The sequence below is a fragment of the Benincasa hispida genome, chromosome 6 (genome assembly GCF_009727055.1).
Source record: "Benincasa hispida cultivar B227 chromosome 6, ASM972705v1, whole genome shotgun sequence".
NCBI lineage: Eukaryota > Viridiplantae > Streptophyta > Magnoliopsida > Cucurbitales > Cucurbitaceae > Benincasa > Benincasa hispida.
Genome location: NC_052354.1, coordinates 27,984,143 through 28,004,442, shown reverse-complemented (window position 1 = coordinate 28,004,442; position 20,300 = coordinate 27,984,143).

The window sequence follows — 20,300 nt, the reverse complement described above, 5'->3', positions numbered from 1 at the left end:
TTATTATTATCAATTTATTGTTTTTTTTGCCAAGATTGTTAATCTTGAGATATTTACTGTGATTTTTATACTATTCATTTTCTTTAATTGTCGCTTTATAGGTAAAATGGTCCAGGGAGCATTTTGAAGTCATTGCAAGAAATTTGGACTAAAATGATAAAAAAAAAAAAAAAAAAAAAAAAAAGACCAATAAATCATCTTAATTGAAGAAGTCAAGTTAATTACTAAAATACCATTAGAAGCAGGGTTGCAACCCCTCTAATCAACGTCGTGCAACGCTGAAAGATAGAAGCATGCATAATTCAACCAAATAGAGCAGCGTCATAACACTCCACAAGAGCGTCGCAACGCAACAGATTTTTAACGGAATTCCCAACTGCGTGCGTGCGCCTCTCTTTAGACCAACGGCATCACACCAGCGTCGTGCCTCTACCTAACGCTTGAGGATAGGCTACGCAATAGAGTTGCAACACTCTTGACAACATTCCAATGCTACCCCTTCGAGTATAAATGTAATTCTTCAATTTCTAGGGTTAGAGGGTAGGCAAACTTTTAATGGAGTCTGACATTTCTCTCTAAATTCTTTCATCTCCTTTGTAATTTCTGTGTTCTTAGGTTATATTTCTTAATTTATTTTGGATTGTAAGCATGAATTAGATTCTATCTCTTTGATTTGTCCATGAATTGATGAGGTAAATTTGCTATCTAGTTTTTAGATCAAGAATTCTTGCATATTTCTTGAGATTTCTACTTCCAATTGATATTTTGCATCTTTAATTCCTAAATGCATGACTTTGAGGTTGACTTTTCACGCATCATCTTGCATGCTAATTGATTCTTAGTTCGTCAAAATTTTGCATGAATATCTTGTTAAGTTTATTTTTGCATAAGAATGTCTTGCTAAGATCACCTAAGTAGCAATAGTTAATTAGGCATTTGATGGCTATTCCTAGAATGTGTGAATTGTTGGGTTCAAAAAATTGGTCCATTGAATATGACTTTCCTGACAGTTAATCGACATAATTGAATCCTAAATCATAATGCATGTATTTTTAGTTCTAGATAGCCACTATTGAACCCAATAGAATTAGAAGCATGTAGGTTAGTTAGGGTATCCGCTTTCTGACCTTAATTAATAACTAGGACGCTTTTTTATGCTTAATTTTATGAAGTGGAAATGTGGATGATATGCGATGATGAAATTGCGTTGTGCACTCAAGTTTCCTCAGCGGATTCCAAGTGTAAATTACACTGAGTTTCCTAGTAAGTCCAGGGTCGAACACAGAGACTTGTGAAAACAGGATACGTTGGTAATTTTTATGAAAAATTTCGGTAACCAAGTAAATAAATTGTTGGTTTGTTGTTGATTGCATTGATGAGAAAATAAGCAAATGCGGCGGATTTGAGAAAAGTCAGTTGTGTGATAGATACACTGAGTATGCGATGAACGGGTTGAGAAGATCTTTAGCTAGCGTTACTTGGGAATGCATCAGACTATTCGATCATGTTACAATCATGCACAACAAGTCATTTTCCAATACAAATGCGATGCTCCTAAGTCTAGGATGCATGCGATGCTCCTAAGTTTATAACTGAGTTTGAGTACAAAATAACAATGGAAGTTAAAGGTAGAGAGCCTGATAGCAATTCCTTGTTGACCGAGGCTTTTACACTCTAATCTCTATTCGATTCTAAAGATATTCCTGCTTTCGCAGGCATTGGCCCTCTCTCTGTCCTTGAAGCTTCCAGCGCTCTTCTAAGCTTACCGGAACGATCTGTCGGCATAACCTCCTCTCTCGCGTCCGCCTTAAAATGAAAGGAGACTATGAACAAAGACATGCGAACGTATGAATTTCGAACTAAAGAATGGTGAACCGATCAACCTCTTTTCTGAAGGCTGCCCTTGGTATTTATAGACATCCAAGGTGAATGGCGGCTTCTCTCTCATGATTGTACAGATGGGACGGCTTTAATTCGTGACTGATGCGCCAAATATTTGTCACCGAAAAGCTGAATGTACTTGTGATCGTTATCGGCTGTTAACTTAATTCGGATTCGACTGTCATCAGCTTTCTGTCCCATCGCGATTAATTAGCCTTTCACCCAGATGCGTTCACCATGTTGCGCTGACCAAGTTGCGGTGATCCTTCTCGGGCAAATGTTTGCGAACACAATCATCGCAAAGCCTTGCGGTGAAGTTGCGCTTGACCAATGATTTCATATGATCGCAATTCTTGCATTGCGTCAACGCATATTCTGCACAAAAATACAAAGATCAACTGTTCTAATGCAATGAACGCATGCGACCACAATATTATGAAATTGATGCTTAATGGATGCAAATTAACATATTACATCAACTCAATCCAACATTGTTTAAGAACTTAGCAATATGATAACGTGCATTTCTGCCCATTATCACTTTCTTGTTTAGATTCTTGCTAGTTAGCCACCATTGTAGAGGCTAGAACGGTTGAATCAAGTGAGTAGTTGTACATGCATAATTCAATTGCATAATAAATTTTTAGGAATTGATGATAGAAATTGCATTGAATGTCTAACTTGATCTAGAAACTATATAAACCAATCCTTGTTTACATTTATCCGTCGCAATTTAATTTCATGCATATTTCTCATTTTATTCAATACCAAAACCCCCGTTTTTATCGCTTTCTATAGTTGAATTTAGCTTAAGAAGAGATTAGACCCTAGGCTCCCTGAAGTTCAACCCCGTACTTGCCGCTTATGCTACTAGTTAGTGTAAGAAGTAGGTTTTGTGAATTATAAATATCATTTGTTTAGGTTAGGATTTATTGGTGTAAATCTTGACCGAACAAATTGGCGCCGTTGCCGAAGAGCCAAGCCAATTTAATCTCTTTTTTAGTTAAATTTGACTTGTAAACCTTAAAAACACCAAAAAGATTTTCTTTTATATTTGAGTCACTTGTTTTTAATGTGGCGGATATGAATATCTATTATGCTATTCTTTCGAGACAAGAAGCTCCGTAAAGAAGAAGAAGAGGTAAGAGAAATTAATAAACTCAAAAATCAAGTTTCACATATAACCTCTCTTGTTCAAGATTTGGCCAGTAGGCAATCACAAGTTTCGCATGGTCCTAGGCACGATTATTACCCTCCTTGGGAGATACCTAGCCAAACACCATTGTCGACGCATGCCTCTCCCTCTAGTTCAGGTATTTCTTTAAAAAAATTGGTTAAGAAGTTTTCTAACAAATCTTGTGAGATTGTATAGGAATCCTTCTCTAGTCAACAAGAATCCTCGAGTTTCCAACAAGATAGCTTTAATTCTGCATCTGAAGTTAGAACTGGATTTCAGAATCAATTGGGAGATTTGACGAGTCTTAGGGGCAACCATCTTCTAATCATACCGCGCTAAGTAGTGAGATAGTTAGCATCAATCACTATGTTGAGCAGCTAGTTTCCCAAAGTACAGGTCGACGTAAGACTTCGAATTCTATAATGTATGAACTTGTTAATAGTTCTTCTAAGTGTGAGCATGAGTTTATTGAGTCTTTCCTGGAGATTCAAGCCTCCATGCTAGTTGAGGTAGATCATGTTCCTCAACTTTCACATTCCCTACTTACATTGGAGAGTCATTCAGAGCTTTCCATCATCTGTGGCATCGAGGCCAGCCTTATTGAGGAATTCTCTTGGACGAGTGATGATGAAGATGTTTATTCCCCACCTTACCAAAAACAAGTCAGTGAGGTTAAGTATAAGCTTGTGCTTCATTTCGAGGAGACTCAGATGATAAAGTTAGAGGCTACTAAGCCTCATTCTTTTCTTCCTCATGGTATCTCATATATTTTTTAACACTGCTTATCTTTTCCTTACAAGTCAAAGTCTTTATTTTCAGTAGATTTAGTCCTATTTTCAGTAGATTTAGTCCTTAAGTCTTTTGTTTTGATTCCTGTTTTTTTATAAATCTTAAAAAAAAAAAAAAAAACAAAACAAAAATTTGACCTATCTAGTTCTCATCAAAAGATTAGTGTAACGACCCAACCCCCTAGGACTCAGGTAAGGTCGTTACTAAAATAAATGCATGCACGGAATTTTAAAATGACACTCAGTTATTTGAAATAAATGCTAATTAAATAAGAGAAGTTCAAAAGACGTTTATTAAATGCAATTGTTAAAACAGTTAATAAGGTACCCAAAATTCTTAAAGGCTAATCAAAGGCATATAAAAGAAATAATCCTTAATAATAAATTGTAAACAATAAAACCAAATAACAGATTTCAAAATGCGGAAGCGAAAAGGGTCTAGTCCCAGTGACACGATCACGAATTCCGCTGCACCATCGCCGGTACATCTTTACCTTTTTTTGAAACATCAACATAAGAAAGAATGAGTATGAAATACTCAGTAAGTAACCCCACCACTGGGGTCAGGCTAGACATCTGTGTCCTCTAGATACCCACATATGGCACATAAATACATGTAACCTATAAGAGTATGAGTCCTATCCTATTGTAGTTAAGTATGCCCACAAAACTGGGGAATCCTGAAGGAAACACAAAATTGGTGAATCCTGAAGGAAACACAAACTGATGAATCCCGAAGGAAACACAAAACTGGTGAATCCCGGAGGAAACACAAACTAGTGAATCCCGAAGGAAACACAAACTGGTGAATCCCGAAGGAAACACAAACTGGTGAGCATCTAACTAATCAATGAGGATATTCACACAGTCTTAACATGCTAAGATTCAACATTGTACAGTTCTAAAGCATACATAAAAATCCTTAATACCATGGTTGCATCACATACCCATAATTCTTAACAACATACTATACATCATCCATGTATAACTTATATCATAAAGCCACAACATACAAGTATGCCTCAACGCCAACAGATGAAAATACATACTATCACATACTAACGATCAAGCACTTAGGTATGTATGTAAACAAATCAGAATTTGTGCCAGAATATACTTTAATTCAAGTCATACTGTCAATCAACATGCTAACAGTTACCATAACATATACTTATCATGCTAGCATACAACTAGAGCCTGGCCTGTGGGCGGTTCCAGTGATAAGATTATTTACCTTAATCGAAAATCCACGGATAAACTCAAACAATCAAATGGTGGCTGCGGCTTGAAGAAACGACCCTACCATATGAATACAACCATTAAGTTTCAGTCCAAAAATAATTGTGACAACTCAGATTCAAAACCATAAAACCCAATAGCTTACCCAAGGAACTTGGTTAACAACCACTCCAAAATCTCCTTCCAACAGATTTTAACTCCCTAAAGGACGACAACTTGGAACCTTAAAGATACAAGGGTTAAGTCAAACCTAGTTTAGAAATCAAAGTGTGCCCACACACCAACAATAGGGACTATAATCCTTACCAAAACTCTTGTCGAACGATCTTAAACCCGCTGGACAGCCACTCCAATAGCTTCCTCAATTCAAAACTAAGGCAAAAAAAAATAATTCGAATAAGTTAACCTTCATTCCAAACTTAATAGGGCCCAAACTTCCACCCAACTTCACAAAAGGCTTACCTAAAACTGCCAGATCCGGCGAACCCAAAGGTGACAGCGGGGGCGGACGGCGAACGAAGGACGGCAGCGAAGCGGCGGACGCGTAGATCCGGTGGCTGGGCTCCGACCTGGGCGAAAACAACACAGGACGAGGGTCCAAAATGGGAGCGGCAGCAGTCCGGCTCGTTCGGTGAAGGGAGGCGCGACGACGAGTGGCGTGGTCTGACCGACGAGATCTGGTCGGCCGAAACCCACGAACAGCGAGCAACGTAGTTGGAGGGAGGTCGACAGCTGGGCGACTGGTGGCAATGGTGCGACCGGTTGAAAGTGGACGTTCGGCGCTTCAAGGTTGACAAAACGGCGATCGGTTGGAGGCGCACGGCGACTTGGGTGCGGCGGCTGGGCGTGCGGCAAGGAAGAAGAAATCGGGGGGGGGGGTGGGGGAGGAAGAGTGAAGGGGTGGGGCCCTTTTTATAAAAATAAAAATAATAATAATAATAATAATAAAAGGAAAAGGAAAAATAGTAATAACTTTATTTAGATTTTTTTCCTTAGACCCACTTTATACTATTTAATTCCTTTCCTTTTTCCAAAAATAATTAATTTCTGGCCATAACTTTTTTTCCAATTGAAATTTTTTTTTAATAAATTCCACGACAACACTTAAAGTTCCTCGGCAATTTAAAACTTTAAACTCAGAATTCCCAAACATGTCTTTCAACTAGAGACAATTACTGAAAAGGGAAAAAGTTTTACATAAAAAATAAATAAATAAAAAGGTGTGGGAATGTTAACAATTAGTATCCTTATAGCCTTACTGGGGTATATAGACTCATCCAAGAGAGGGACCGGAGAAGTACGAGAACTTCTTTGTACCTTGAAAAAGCGACAAGTCATGTCGAGCAACCGATCGTTAAAAATTTTCCCAAGTTAGAGGTAGCAAAGTGTAAAAAAATAAAAAATTAAAAAAAATTCTAATTCCTTTCCTTATTTACTTTTTAGATTATAACTTCTTATTTTTCTTTGTTAGGAACTGAAGGATCTCATATCTAAGAGTTTCATGAGCATGTTAACGGATCGTCCGATCTCACTGGATCGAAAATAAAAATTATACATTAAAACATACAGTTATGCAAACAAACACTAATTATCCGACATGCTTTGAACAAAAAATAACAAGGGAAAGAGTTTTTCATACCAGTTGAAGACGTTCTTAAATCTTTGGCACTCACAGCAGTGGAAACCTCCAAGCGATCTACCAACACCCATCAGAAGCGTCGACTACAGAGCAACGACAACCGCGAACACGAACACTGTGGGGACAACACCACACTAAAGAGCCTCGAGTATTCTCAAAGTGAAAACTCAAAGGTGGTCTTTAGTGAATTTGTAGGAAGGAAGGAGGAACCACAAAATCATTGTAGGCGATAAGACAAGTGGGAGGGAAAAAGATGTTATTGCATAGCAGAAATGCTTATCGTTTAGGAAGAGCTACACAATCGTGTAGGTTTTGCTGAACGATCGTTTAGGTAAAGGTATACGATCGTTTAGCTAAATCGGCACACTATACGAGCGTTTAGAAAAGTTATCCGATCGTGTAGGAAACAATGTGCGATCATTTAGGTGCGAGGTAGACGATCGTTTAGGTGGAGAGACGACTATCGTATAGGCTCTCGTTTCTTTAGGCGATCGTTTACAAAACACCAGCGCGCTCTCATGAATTCTTTTTGGACGATTGACGAACAGGGATTCAAAATGAAAACATTTTTCATTTTAACTCATACTAACCCATGTCCGAACGTGAAATTTTTTGGATTAATTATCATATAATTAATCAATTAATTAATAATAAATATAATCATATTATATTTTTATCTTATAGTTTGATATCACATATCTACTATAGTATTTTCTCCTCTACTTGATATAAATCATATTTATATCTAATTTCCTCCAAAATAATGTATATCATACATTTAGCCAATTATATCATATATAATTAACCAGTCCAATTATATCGTATATAATTGAACTTTCTCCTGTCAATTTGAACATTTAAAATTAACCCAAACACTGGTTCATGACTTTATCCAAGCTACCTAGGGGACCTAATGGACCTGTGGCTCGAAGCTCCAATGGTCCGTGAATAGCTTACTAAACTCTTTAGCTACGAGATCCACCAGTTAACTGTCAGGCATTCCACTAAAGACCAACAGTTGAACTCTTCTTACCACAGATATTTTCCTGTGTCCATCGGATATAACCAATCATGAGTACGATGACCCTTCACAGATGCTCGTAAGTACAGTTGGGCCAAATTATCATTATGCCCCTGTAGTTACATCTCACTCCTTAAGTACCACGGATTCCTCTAATGAACAATGCAACATAGTCCAAATATGTGTGAACACCTCTCGAATCAAGAGAAGGTGTGTGGCGCCACATTGCTCAAGCCCTGGAATCAGCTCTTAAGGGAGCTATCTATCTACTTACCCCTACCTTTAGGAATGAGTGAATTTCATCTTGTGTAGCTGAGTTCCCAGCTCCCAAATCAGACGAATCCCCAAAATGGTAGGTTTGAATCGACGACCTGGCCACTCACACCCGTACAAATCAAACAACCGCCCTCAATGGCAAAAGTTTCCAACTCACTCAAGATTGAGGTCATGTTACCTATNATGCAAATCAAAGGACCGCCCTCAATGGCAAAAGTTTCCAACTCACTCAAGATTGAGGTCATGTTACCTATGGTCATCCTAGTGAAGTGAAGTCTCTGTCATGAACGATATTATATAACGAGACGTTAACACTTCTTGGTCAGGTCTTATACAAACTCTTTGTATAGAACGCCCCCACTCACATGTCCCCAACATGAATGATCAGGATCAGGCCATCTGTGACAAGTTACAACACATGTGACCATTCTATAAAGCGGGCCGCATCCGTAGCGTTACCAGGATAAGGTTTCTCTCCTATATCCATATACTACATACCATTTTGGTTATCACTCAAGATATGATCCACTTGTATGTCACCACATATATGCTTGAGTCACATACAGATAACTAGGGATTTTTTGTTTATTAGTTAGTGCTAAAGCAAATAAAACAAGTAACCGAGTAAAAATACAAGATGTAAAGTAAATATCATATATTAACAACACAAGCGTTCGTACATACTGTTTACAAACTATAGGACACGAGACTTTAGGGCATCAACCCCAACAGGAACACCCTAAAAAGAAGAAAAACATTATTTTGAAGCAGTGAGATCATTTGACCATTCTGTGCACGAAAACGTCATCAGGGGAGTTTCCTGCTCCCCTTTACTTTTTGTTCATGAGCTTATATGCATAGTCTAAACATTGAGGACAATGTTCATTTTTAAGTTGGGGGTGAGAAAACATATCATGTCTTGCATGTTTCTTTTACATATTTTAAACTCTTAAGTTGAAGGTTGGAAATATGAGCCCTTGTTGGGATTGGTGTCCTAATTCTCTTGGTGGTCTCGCAGTTTGTAAACACCTCCGTAAACATATTATTATTAATAAAATAAATGTTATTTTATAAGAATTTAATCAATCTAATAAACTAAGATCCGTGGTTATTTTATGTAACTTAAGCATGTATGTGAGACATACAAGTGGATCATGTCTTAAGTAATAACCTAAATGGTCCATAGTAGATGGATAGAGGAGGGATACGTTATCCTGGTGACACTACAGGTACGGCCCTCTTTATAGATGTTACAAGTGTTGTAAAGTGCTACAAATGGTCTGATCCTGACCATGGAAACATGCGAACGGGGTATCCTATACAAAGAGTTTGTATAAGACTGGACCACGAGATGATTAGTCTCTTTATATAACGTCGTTGATAATTGAGACTTATATCTCACTAGGATGACCATAAGTGACATGATCTTAATCTTGAGTGAGTTGGAAACTCCTGCTCATAAAGGCGGTCCTTTGATTAGTATGGGTGAGAGTGGCCAGATTGCCAACTCAACAATCCTACCTTTTTGGGGATTCGTCCGATTGGGGAGCTGGGAACTCAGCTACACAAGACAGAATCCACCTCTTCCCTGAAACAGGGGTAAGTAGATAAATTTCTCCCTTAAGGGCTGATTCTAGGTCTTGAACATAGTGGTCACACCCTCTCTTTAAAAGTGAGGACTCAATCATAGTAGGACTATGACTTATTTTTCATTAAAGAAATCAGTGGTACTTAAAGAGTTAGATGTAACTACAGGGCAAAACGGTAAACTGGTCCAGTTGTACTTACAAGCAATTTGTGAAGGGTCAACGCACTGTTGACTGGTTATATTCAATGGACACAAAAATATATCTGTAGTGAGAAGAATGCAGCTATCAGTCTTTAGCGGAGTGACCAATAGTTAACAGAAGGTGGGTCCCATGATTAAAGAGTTTAATCAGTTATTCATGTGTCGTTGGAGCTTCAAGCTACAGGTCCATGAGGTCCCCTTGGTAGCTCAATTAGTTCAAGTTAAGAATCAGATTTTGGGTTAATTTGAAGTGTTCAAATTAACAAAAGAAAATTCAATTATATGTGATATAATTGATATGATGTATTAGATATATTAATTGGAGGAATTAATATAAATATGATTTATATTAAATGCCATAAAATAGAAAAAGAACTATGGTTTATATGTTTCATATGATGAAATATTAAAACTATAGGTTATAAATATAATATGATAAGTTTGTTATCATATTTATTTATAAAATATTAATTATATGATAATTAATTATTCTTTTTCTCTAATAACCGAATTGAGTGGGAGGTTATTGGAAGTTATGGTAACTGTGAGATAAAAAGAAAATGGTTTTCCAAAATTAGTTGGTAGATGATTCATTCGGAAATATCTTACAAAAAAAGGCTATCAAGTAAAGAGTGTGTTTATTAAACGATAGCGTTGAGAGCATACACGATCGAGCTATGAGTTGACTATACGATAGTTACTTGCTTGATCGTTGCTATACGATTGAGTATCAAAGTCTATACGATAGGCTTCATCTTCTAAGCAATCGAGTACATCGTCTATACGATAGACAGTGTTCATCTCTCACTTACTCGATCGTCTACTCGATCGTATACCTCTTGTCTTCCTCAATCCAAGATCATACAGAGCCCACAACTCTTGGATTCTCACACCGAGAATACCAAGGTAACACTTGTGGTGGTGTTCTAATTCAGTTCGAGGATCGTGTTGGACTCGGTTGGGTTCGAGATGCATTCAGATGTTCGTTGTGTTTGTGTTCGTGCTGACTGAACGATTTACTGAAAAATCAAGGGATATTTGAAGAAGAGTGCTTCAAAAGTATGCATACCCTATCCCTTGTATCGTCTTATAGCATGTTGTAATTTCTAATTATGCATAATCTGTTTGTTTCTATCTAAGACTAATTGTTTTTTGTTCATTCTGAATGGGATTTGGAACGATCCACCTTTGCTACTCAAAGGATCTCGATTTAGATTTCCTTCAATTGGTATCAGAGCCACGTTGTTATGATATTCCGAATTCCATTGTTGTATTGAACTTCTTTTACAGTCGTGGTGGGCTTTAAGTTTTCTACACTATAAGATTTAAATGTGTTTGTAGATGTGTTGATAGATGTTTATAGGATGATTTCTTCTGTTTAAAGCTTTCTTTATGTTTACAAAGTGTTAATTTGTAAGGGCCCCTGCGTTTTTTGGCATAATTAACGGGCAATCGAGTCTGTATTCAAAATGTTTGAAGTTTTTTGAGTCGTCCGTGATGAAGTTTTGAAGCATGGAGATGTTGTTCTGATTGAAGTAGAAGACCAAAGGTTGGTAGTATCGTGTAGTCCAGGCTAAACAATCGTTCAGATTTGGCTAAACGATCGTGTAGAAAAGTTCTACTCGATTGTGTAGTATTTACTACACGATCGTATAGTTGTTGCTAAACGATTGAGTAAATAGTTTACTCTATCGTTTAGTGTTTGTTGCTCGATCGTGTGGACGCTTGACATAAACCATCGCATAAAGTTTTTGACACTCGTCATTTAGTAGGCGCGCGCACTAAACGATCGTGTAGTCCAGCATGCTTCATTGCATAGTCACTGGCTACACGATCACCCAGTATACAATACTTGATGCTTATTCAGCGATCGTTTAGAAAATTATGCTTCATCGCATCGTTTTCATCTACTTGATCGTTTAAAGCATTGCACGATCGCGTGACCTTCATGCTTCATCGCATAGTAAAAGGTACTCTATTGTTGCTAAACAATCATTTATGCTCATACAACATTGCTAGACAATCACAAGGAGCTATTACACAATCAAGGAGGCGTGGCTTCGCCCGGACGGTTCAAGACCCGGTTCGCCTGTTTGAACCGTTGGACTCATTGTTCTTTGTAATAGTTAGCTTTCTTCTTGTGGATTTGAAGCTAATTATCTTGGTTCATCAACTTTTATCTGATGTACATGAGATGTATGTTTATTTATATGTCATAATGTATGACATATAGATTTAAAACCCACCTTAGGGTATGTATTTTATTCATGCATCATATATTATAAGTGTTATAATATAGTAAATGGCATGATGAAATTACAAGAAAGCATGCTCATGCATCATGAAATATAAGAGTTATATTTATGCATGCATTAAGCATATTCATGCATCATCTTTATATTATAAGTGTTATAGTATAAGGGTGTATGAGAGCATGTATGCTTGTTTCATTACTTTGTTATATAAGTGTTATATACTAGTAGTAATGAATGAACAATGTATGGGGCATGACACTTAGGCTTATTTATAAGAGTTATGAATGCCTTATAAATGTGTTGCTTTGCATTGTGGTTGGTTTTAGTTGTTTCCTGTTATAAGAGTTATAATGGAAATTAGAACTAAAATCAATAAGAAAGAGTTGCATGCGGACTTAGGTAAAATCATGTTTTAAAAGGGTTTTAAAATTTTATTGAGATAGACCTAAGATCATGGTTCTAATGAGATTAGAAACCATTAAAAATAAAATTTTGACTTGACTAAGTAGTACGTCCATCTACAAATGAAAAAATACAACTCACGTATATGGTAGATTCTACTGTAGAACAAGAGAAATTAGTTCTTTAATTTCAAAATAGAAGTTTACATGAAGTTAAAAGACAACCCCCCTAGCGCTTACCCCACAAGGAGGTTGTCTTCATGTGCCTCTAAATTAGCTTTGTCTTGTTGTCATTATCGTCTACAACGAATACGTCTTGGATCAGTGTCAGGAACATTGAGTCGTCTTGTTTGTTGAATAATACTTTCTACGTTAACCAAGGTTTGATCACAAACTGAACCCAACTCTGGTAAATTGTGTTTTACTGAATATTATTGTACATCTTGGATAAAATTATTCTATACGATGAAAAAATATTAATATTAAATAATATTTATATCATATATTTGAGAAATGTAAGATAATAAATCTTTTATCGTGCAATAATAGTAAGCATCATCAGGTGTGATAAATCGCCTCGTGATTGAATCGTACTAGAAAAATAATCATCTGACACAGTTGGTCCATTTGTTATTTCTTCTTGTGCACAACGATCATGACGTGCGCGCCAGTATGATATATATTCTGCATGAATTCAGCGCCAGTCTTGGTCATGTACCTATTAAATCAATATGGTGCAGTGTCAGGAGTGTATAGCACAATGAAGGTACCATTTGTCGTAGACTGAATTGTCTCAAGACACGATCTGGATGATGTCACTCTACTATATGGAAGCATATAAGAGAGCTAATGGTCAACAAGATGTCGTGACCATCATGACAGTAATTAGGTAGGGATGACCAAATATCTTGCGTGTATGACGTCCAATTAATTTGAAAAAAGAAAAGAATAATTAGACACCCAAAAAGTCTTTAATATTCACTTATATATAGATTTGTTACCTCATTGTACATCAGTCTGTCAAATATTTGTTAGTATACTAGCAAGATATTTGCTGACTGTTCAGAGGCAGCTAATACACCATTTATCTAAAGTTATAAACAAATAAAATTAATTTAATTCTTATATAAAATGATAACGAAATAAATATATAAATGAAATAATAACTGGCACTGAGTGGATGATGATCTGGGCCTGTAACTGGACTTGTGGCGCTATAATTTTAAATCTATCATAAATCCATACTTGTAGTAGTATTAGTGGCCTCGCTATTTCTAATGCTTGTGCATTAGTAGCTTGACAAAGTTCTCTCTAAAGTCATGTAAGACAGACACCATCCCATGAGTACGCACCAGCATGCTCAAAATAAGACAATAGAGCGAGAACATAAGATGTACCAGAGTGTTTGACTTGTCAGCGAACAAAAATCCTCCAATAAGCTGCATAATATATGCTCGTGCATACCTACGTACGTTGATGTCATCGGCATCGGAAGAAAATTTTGGAAATTGAGACACTAACCATGGGATACTCAATCTTGAGCCTTTCAAATCATCTGGTAGAATCCCTAAGAGCTCGTCACAAACATTTTTCCAATCATATTGTAATGAACCTGTCAAAGGTTCTCTGTCCACTCGTAAGCCAAACTGAATAGCAACATCCTGCAACGTAATTGTACATTCCTCACAAGGCAGGTGAAGTGTGTGGGTTTCTGGTCTTCAATGCTCTATTAATATAGTAATGAGGTGTCAATCGATAAATCCAATTTTTGCAACCCAAGAAAACTAGCCTGTTGTATGTAAGGAGTAATACATGGATCAAACGGGATAATATATTGTGCAGATGCCTCCCTTCTTCGACAACCCAAAACTATAGTAGAAGAGCTATCCCATATCAGTTGTGAAATATGGGTATTTTGTTGATATAGTTGCACAGGATTAGAAGGATCGTCTCCATTTCCTAAAAAATTCAAATTACATCACATATAGTCAATTCCATAATAAATTCATTATATAAAAAATTCCATTACATAAAAAATACAATTACATAAAAGAACAAAAACATAAAAAATGGATTACATAACAAAGTCATCAATGGCCCAAAGAGGAAGCACCTAATGTACGTTGTGGACAAGTACGCTTGTTATGTCTTTCTCTCTTGCAAATTGTACATCGAACTTTTTGACTAGCCTCTCTCCAATCCATTTCATTATGAATGCGCGTACTTTTTAGGCAAGCTTGTTCTCTTAGTAAATTCGCATTTGGACGAACTTCATGATAATTATGGCCAATAATCTGGGTGTTGTATTGGATGGAAATGACTTTCATAACTTCTCTTGAAATGGGACAATTTGTAGCATTCATCAATAAGAGTATGTATATCAAACACATGTAATTACATGAGAGTATGGAATCTTGAATGTCTGCCACTTATTACAAGAACAAGACCCTTCTTTCAAACTCATAACGGCCTTTATAGGGAGAAATCATACTTATGCCAGTTTGTACTTCAAAAGTTTGAGTTTCTTTGTCAATAGATGTCACAGTATGTGCAGATGCTCATTTTCCCCACATCTTAAGTTTTCTCATGGCATATTCTGTATGCATGTCCCCACGGTCGAGTGCTTCACTTATCTCTTGTCTTCGACGTTCAAAATAGTATTGTCCGATAAAATGTTAGCCTAACCAAAGAAGTAATTGGTAACATTCTAGTACCTTTGAAAACACCATCATACATTTAGCTGCATTGTTTTTCATCCACCCATAGTGATACCCATCATCATGTGATTGTGTCCATTTTTTCAAGTCAATATCAGAAAAATATTCAAGGCATTTAGGGATCAATTGTTTCAACTCTTTCATGCACCGAATGAATTTGTGCCTTTGGTGAACCATCATACATTTAGTTGCATTGCTTGTCATCCACCCATAGCAGTACCCATCATCATATGACTGTGTCTATTTTTTCAAGTCAATATAAGAAAAATATTCAAGGCACTCATGGTTAATTGTTTCAACTCTTTCATGCAACGAATGAATTTTTGCCTTTGATGTTGATTTCTTGCCTTAAACATCAAATCTTTCAGTTGCTTCAATTTATATTTCGTATTGAAATTACTAGCAACGTCATGACGAAGACAATATTGATGGTACACTCTAAGTTTACTCCAATCAATTTCCTCATTGTTAATTGCAGCGAGAATGCCCTTGTATCTATCAGAAATCAAACAAATATCATCTCATTGGGTAACATATTCACGCAATGCCCACAAAAACCATGACAAATTGGACGAGTTTTCACCTTCAACAATAGCAAAAACAAAGGGAAATATATGCCTATTCGCATCAATAGATAATGTGGTCAATAATTTTCCCTTATACTTTCCATAGAGATGAGTTATATCAATATGAATTAATGGTCTACAATATTTCAACCATTCTCTTTCAGGATCGAAGGACCAAAAAACTCGACTAAAAATAGTCGTACTTGGCACATCAGACGAAAGGAAATACCAATCTGATCGTGTTCCTGGATTGTAATGAACAACGATACTTAACCAATACGGAAGCGCTGAATATGATTTCTCCCAATTACCAAACACAACAATCAATGCTTTTCTTTTGGCTTGCCACATCCGTCTATAATTGACATTATACCCATATTATTTTTTAATTGCTTCTTGGAGTAGGGTCATAGGTATCCAGGATCAACTCTAACCATATTTTGGATTTTGATACTCATAAAATTTGAATGTGAATGATCTTGTGTCAATTTTGAGTACAAATATGAGTGTTCCCCTTCAAGTCTTGTGATTTCAAACATCCCATGAGTTTTACGCCGACATGCTCGTAACCTCCAATTACAATCATCCTTCCAATGTTTTCATCTCACATACAAAATATCTTGATTTGATTTTACAACAAAAATCTCATAGTGTTCTATCATGCAGTATTTTTTTACAGTTAGCTATAATCTTCTTTACTATCAAATAACATTCCATTTTGTATTAAACTAGAATTATCTACACATCTACTCCTTCCCTCCAATGTTGACCCTCGTTCACAGGTTGAATTAGTAATTTCCCAATCTATTTGTGTGAACATCTTTGACGGTACCAACTTAGGATCATGTTCCCCACTTCTATCATTTCCAAATAATTCATCAAGTTCTACATCAATATCACTGTCTCCATCATATCTAGTTTCAAGAATGACTAAATCTTCAGGACGTATCGACATATTTACTCGAATTTTTACAACTGTTATAGTTGACAAAGAATATGTTAATACGAAAAAAAGTTCATTTCTTCTTTTAAGCAGTCCAAATAAATTAATACTCCAAACAGTCGAAATATTTTTTTATGACCAGTTCAAACCGTCCAAATATTTTTCTAAGTTAGCCCAAAAAATCTAAAAAATCAATCCAAATATTCTCCTAAGTCAGTCCAAATATTTTTCAATTTTCACTTAAAAAAATCCAAGTTATGATACAGCCCAAAAAATCTAAGAAAATCTACAGTCCAAGTTATGATATTCAACTACAAATAAATAAATAAATAAAATAATCAGCCCAAATATGAGATTTATGAAGTATATACTTAAATTAGCCTAAATAAAAACAAAATGATAGATCTATGGAGGAAAATCTATTCTTTTCCATATAATCTCATATATTGAAAAAAAAAATTACCTACGACGGAAGGTAGATCGACGAAAAGAAGGATGGTGGGTGGTAGATCAACGGATGGCGACAGTAACTAGATTGATGGATGGTGATGGCAGTCGAACCGACGACTGTGAGAGAGAAAGGAAGAAAGTTAGAAAGTTTCAGATGGGAAGAAATGGAAGGAGAAGGTTGTAGGGTGTATTTGGGACCACTAAGTCATGTACTTGTAGGGTGTATTTGGGACCACTTACATGACTTAGGGTAACCGTGGACCCCATCCATGATTACCTAATCAACATTGCTATCCATGTGGTAGTTTGCATGTACCAGGTCACTACCAAGTGTGGCAGAGTCACATGCTCTGTAGGAAGTCGTGTATTGGGTACACGATTTAGGAGTAATCGTGTATCAAGTCCACGATTACACAACTCTATTTTTTACAATAGTTTCAGCCCAACCCTATTTTTTTAATATTTATTAAAATAACATTATTTTAAAAAAATTCAGAAAATTCTTTTTCTAGCAAAAACATAAAAAAAAAAAAAAAAAAAATGAGTGCAAAGCTTTATTTTAGTTAAGAGTCGAAGGCTAGTGGAAAGGTGATATCTAACTCTTTATTCCTCTCCACCCTATATTGGCCTGATCATCGATCTAAGATATACCTAAACTTACAAAAAAGAGAGGCAATACTGAGACAATGGCGCCTTTATACTCACGCACACAAATCTTAATTGCCATGTCTTTTACCTAGAGGGATAGCTTTCACACTCACACCATCGGGAACCTATCACTCTTTTCTCGTGGGCCCTAACTAGACACGATGAAGGTAGCTATTTTCACCTCTATCTATCCACACACAGGTATTAATATGTTATTTTGCAAAGATTTCTTTATTTTTTATTTATTTATTATGTTTATTTATATTTTTTTGTGTTAGCAATACTAATTTGTCATCACTAAGCTTCTAAAACAAGTTGGTTGTTCTCAAAAACAAAAGTTGTCTTATTAGGGTGACAAAGAAAATCAAGTAGAAATGAAATTTCTAAAAGTTTAAGATTCTAAATAAACATAAAAACAAAGCATTTGATTTTTTTTATGAAATTAAAAGGATTTTTTTTTTTAAATGGTTCCAAAGTTTATTTGAAAATTTTAAAATTTTTAAAATTTTGCTTGTATCTTACTAAAAAGAGTGTGTCATCAAAATTTCATTGATAAGAAAGAAATGATTGTATAAAAATCAATTGAGAATATAAAATAAAATGAATGTGCTTTTTTTACTTTGTGCTACATATAATGAAAGATTATGCAAACAATGGTAGACATTTGTCATTGTTGATAGATCTTAATCAGTAATAAACCTCAGAGATGTCCACCAACGATGGACCTGAGTCATAGATAAGTCTATCAGCCATAGACCTCAATTAGTGATAGGTACTGATAGAAGTTAAGATTATGTCGTATCTGCAAATACTTTTAGGCTACACGTTAGATTTGCTATTATTTTATATTAAATTGTCATATTTGTCATTGCCATTTACCAAACTAATTTGACAGACAATTTTGTACATTAATATTCTTTGATTTCAATTTTATGCATTAATTTATTTTCTTATGGAAATTAATGGGTTTAGGTAGATTTTAAAAAAAAATAATTAATCATACACCAAAAGTGTAAAGAAAAAAAAAACAAAAGATAACAGCTAGAGATGTCCATTTAAACTGTCGTCCTAAATAGGGTAGAAAATTCCCTGATCAGACTGAGAATGAAGGAGGGAGTGAGAAGAATTTTCTCTCTAATGGCTAAATGAGGCCGAGAACAGAAATGAGGAATATGCTTGTCCCCATCCCACTGTTGGAATTAGCAAGTAGTCAGTGAGAGAATTCAGGATCATTAAGCACTCTAATTCATCAATTTTAGCATCAAATTAAACATGTTTATCAAATAAAAAGAGGGTTTCAGGAAAAGACTCACCTTTGATTACTTTGAACTTCAAATTCAGCTCTAATCTTCTCAGGTACAAGATGTAGACCACCAAAAAATCTTTCCTACTATTCTCTTTGAACCTTAGATTAAGTTGTGGGACTGAAAATGAACTAAATTTAGGGAATTTTGAAGGAGAAGACACTCTTTTCAATTAAAGTTGAAGAACCCTTCTTCAACATAAAATTCTCAGCAAAAAACACTTTGCATGGCCCTCATCTCAACTGAATTAACTAACTGTTATTCAGTCCATTTAGCGTCATCAAATAACATATAAGAATGACACCAAATCCACAAAGATTTGGGTGAAAATTAAAGTGAAATTGTGAGTGTCAAAAGATGGAAAAATCCACTAAATTAGATTTTTCTAAATTTTTCATTTTTTAAATTTATTTTCTTAAATTTTCATAAAATCTAATTAAAACTATAATTGAATTTTTCAAAATTCAAATTTATAATTTTAAATAAAATTAATTCAAATAAATAATTTAATATTCAATATTAAATTATTTATACTACTAATTCTACAAACATGAATTCCCATTCATATAATTTTAATATTTAAATGATAATTAAATATTATCTGATTCTCCAATTTTATTTAATTAGATAATTAAACGTGTAATTATATCGTATATAATTACTAATTCCCTCAATTTGAATTTGAAGTTTCAAATTTTCTCATCACACTATTCTAAGGTTTAATCTGTTTGTGAGCTAGTAGGGGACCTAATGGACCTACAAATCTTGGGTTCAAATGATGCGAGATTAACTGGCTCAACTCTTTAACCTAAATAACTAACATTCGTTAACTACCAGGTCACCCCACTAAAGCCCAGTAGTTTCACTCCCCTCACTGTAGATATATTTATGTCCACTCGATATAATCATAATCAATAAGTTAACCCTTCACAAGTTGTTTGTAATAACGGCTGGGTCAATAGTTGTTTTACCCCCGAGATTATATCTTGTTTCTTAAGTCCCACTAATCCTCGAATGAACAATTGATTTGTAATCCAATCACTTAACCAAGTCCCTCCCAGGCCAGTGAGAGGGTGGGGCCCCTTGTTCAAGACTTGGAATCAGTACTTAAGAGAACAACCCTATGTCTTTAGCTATCTACCCGGTCTTACGTTTGAAATGGGAGGGTTATTGAGCCGGTGCTGTTAAGCCAATCCTCACCCATGA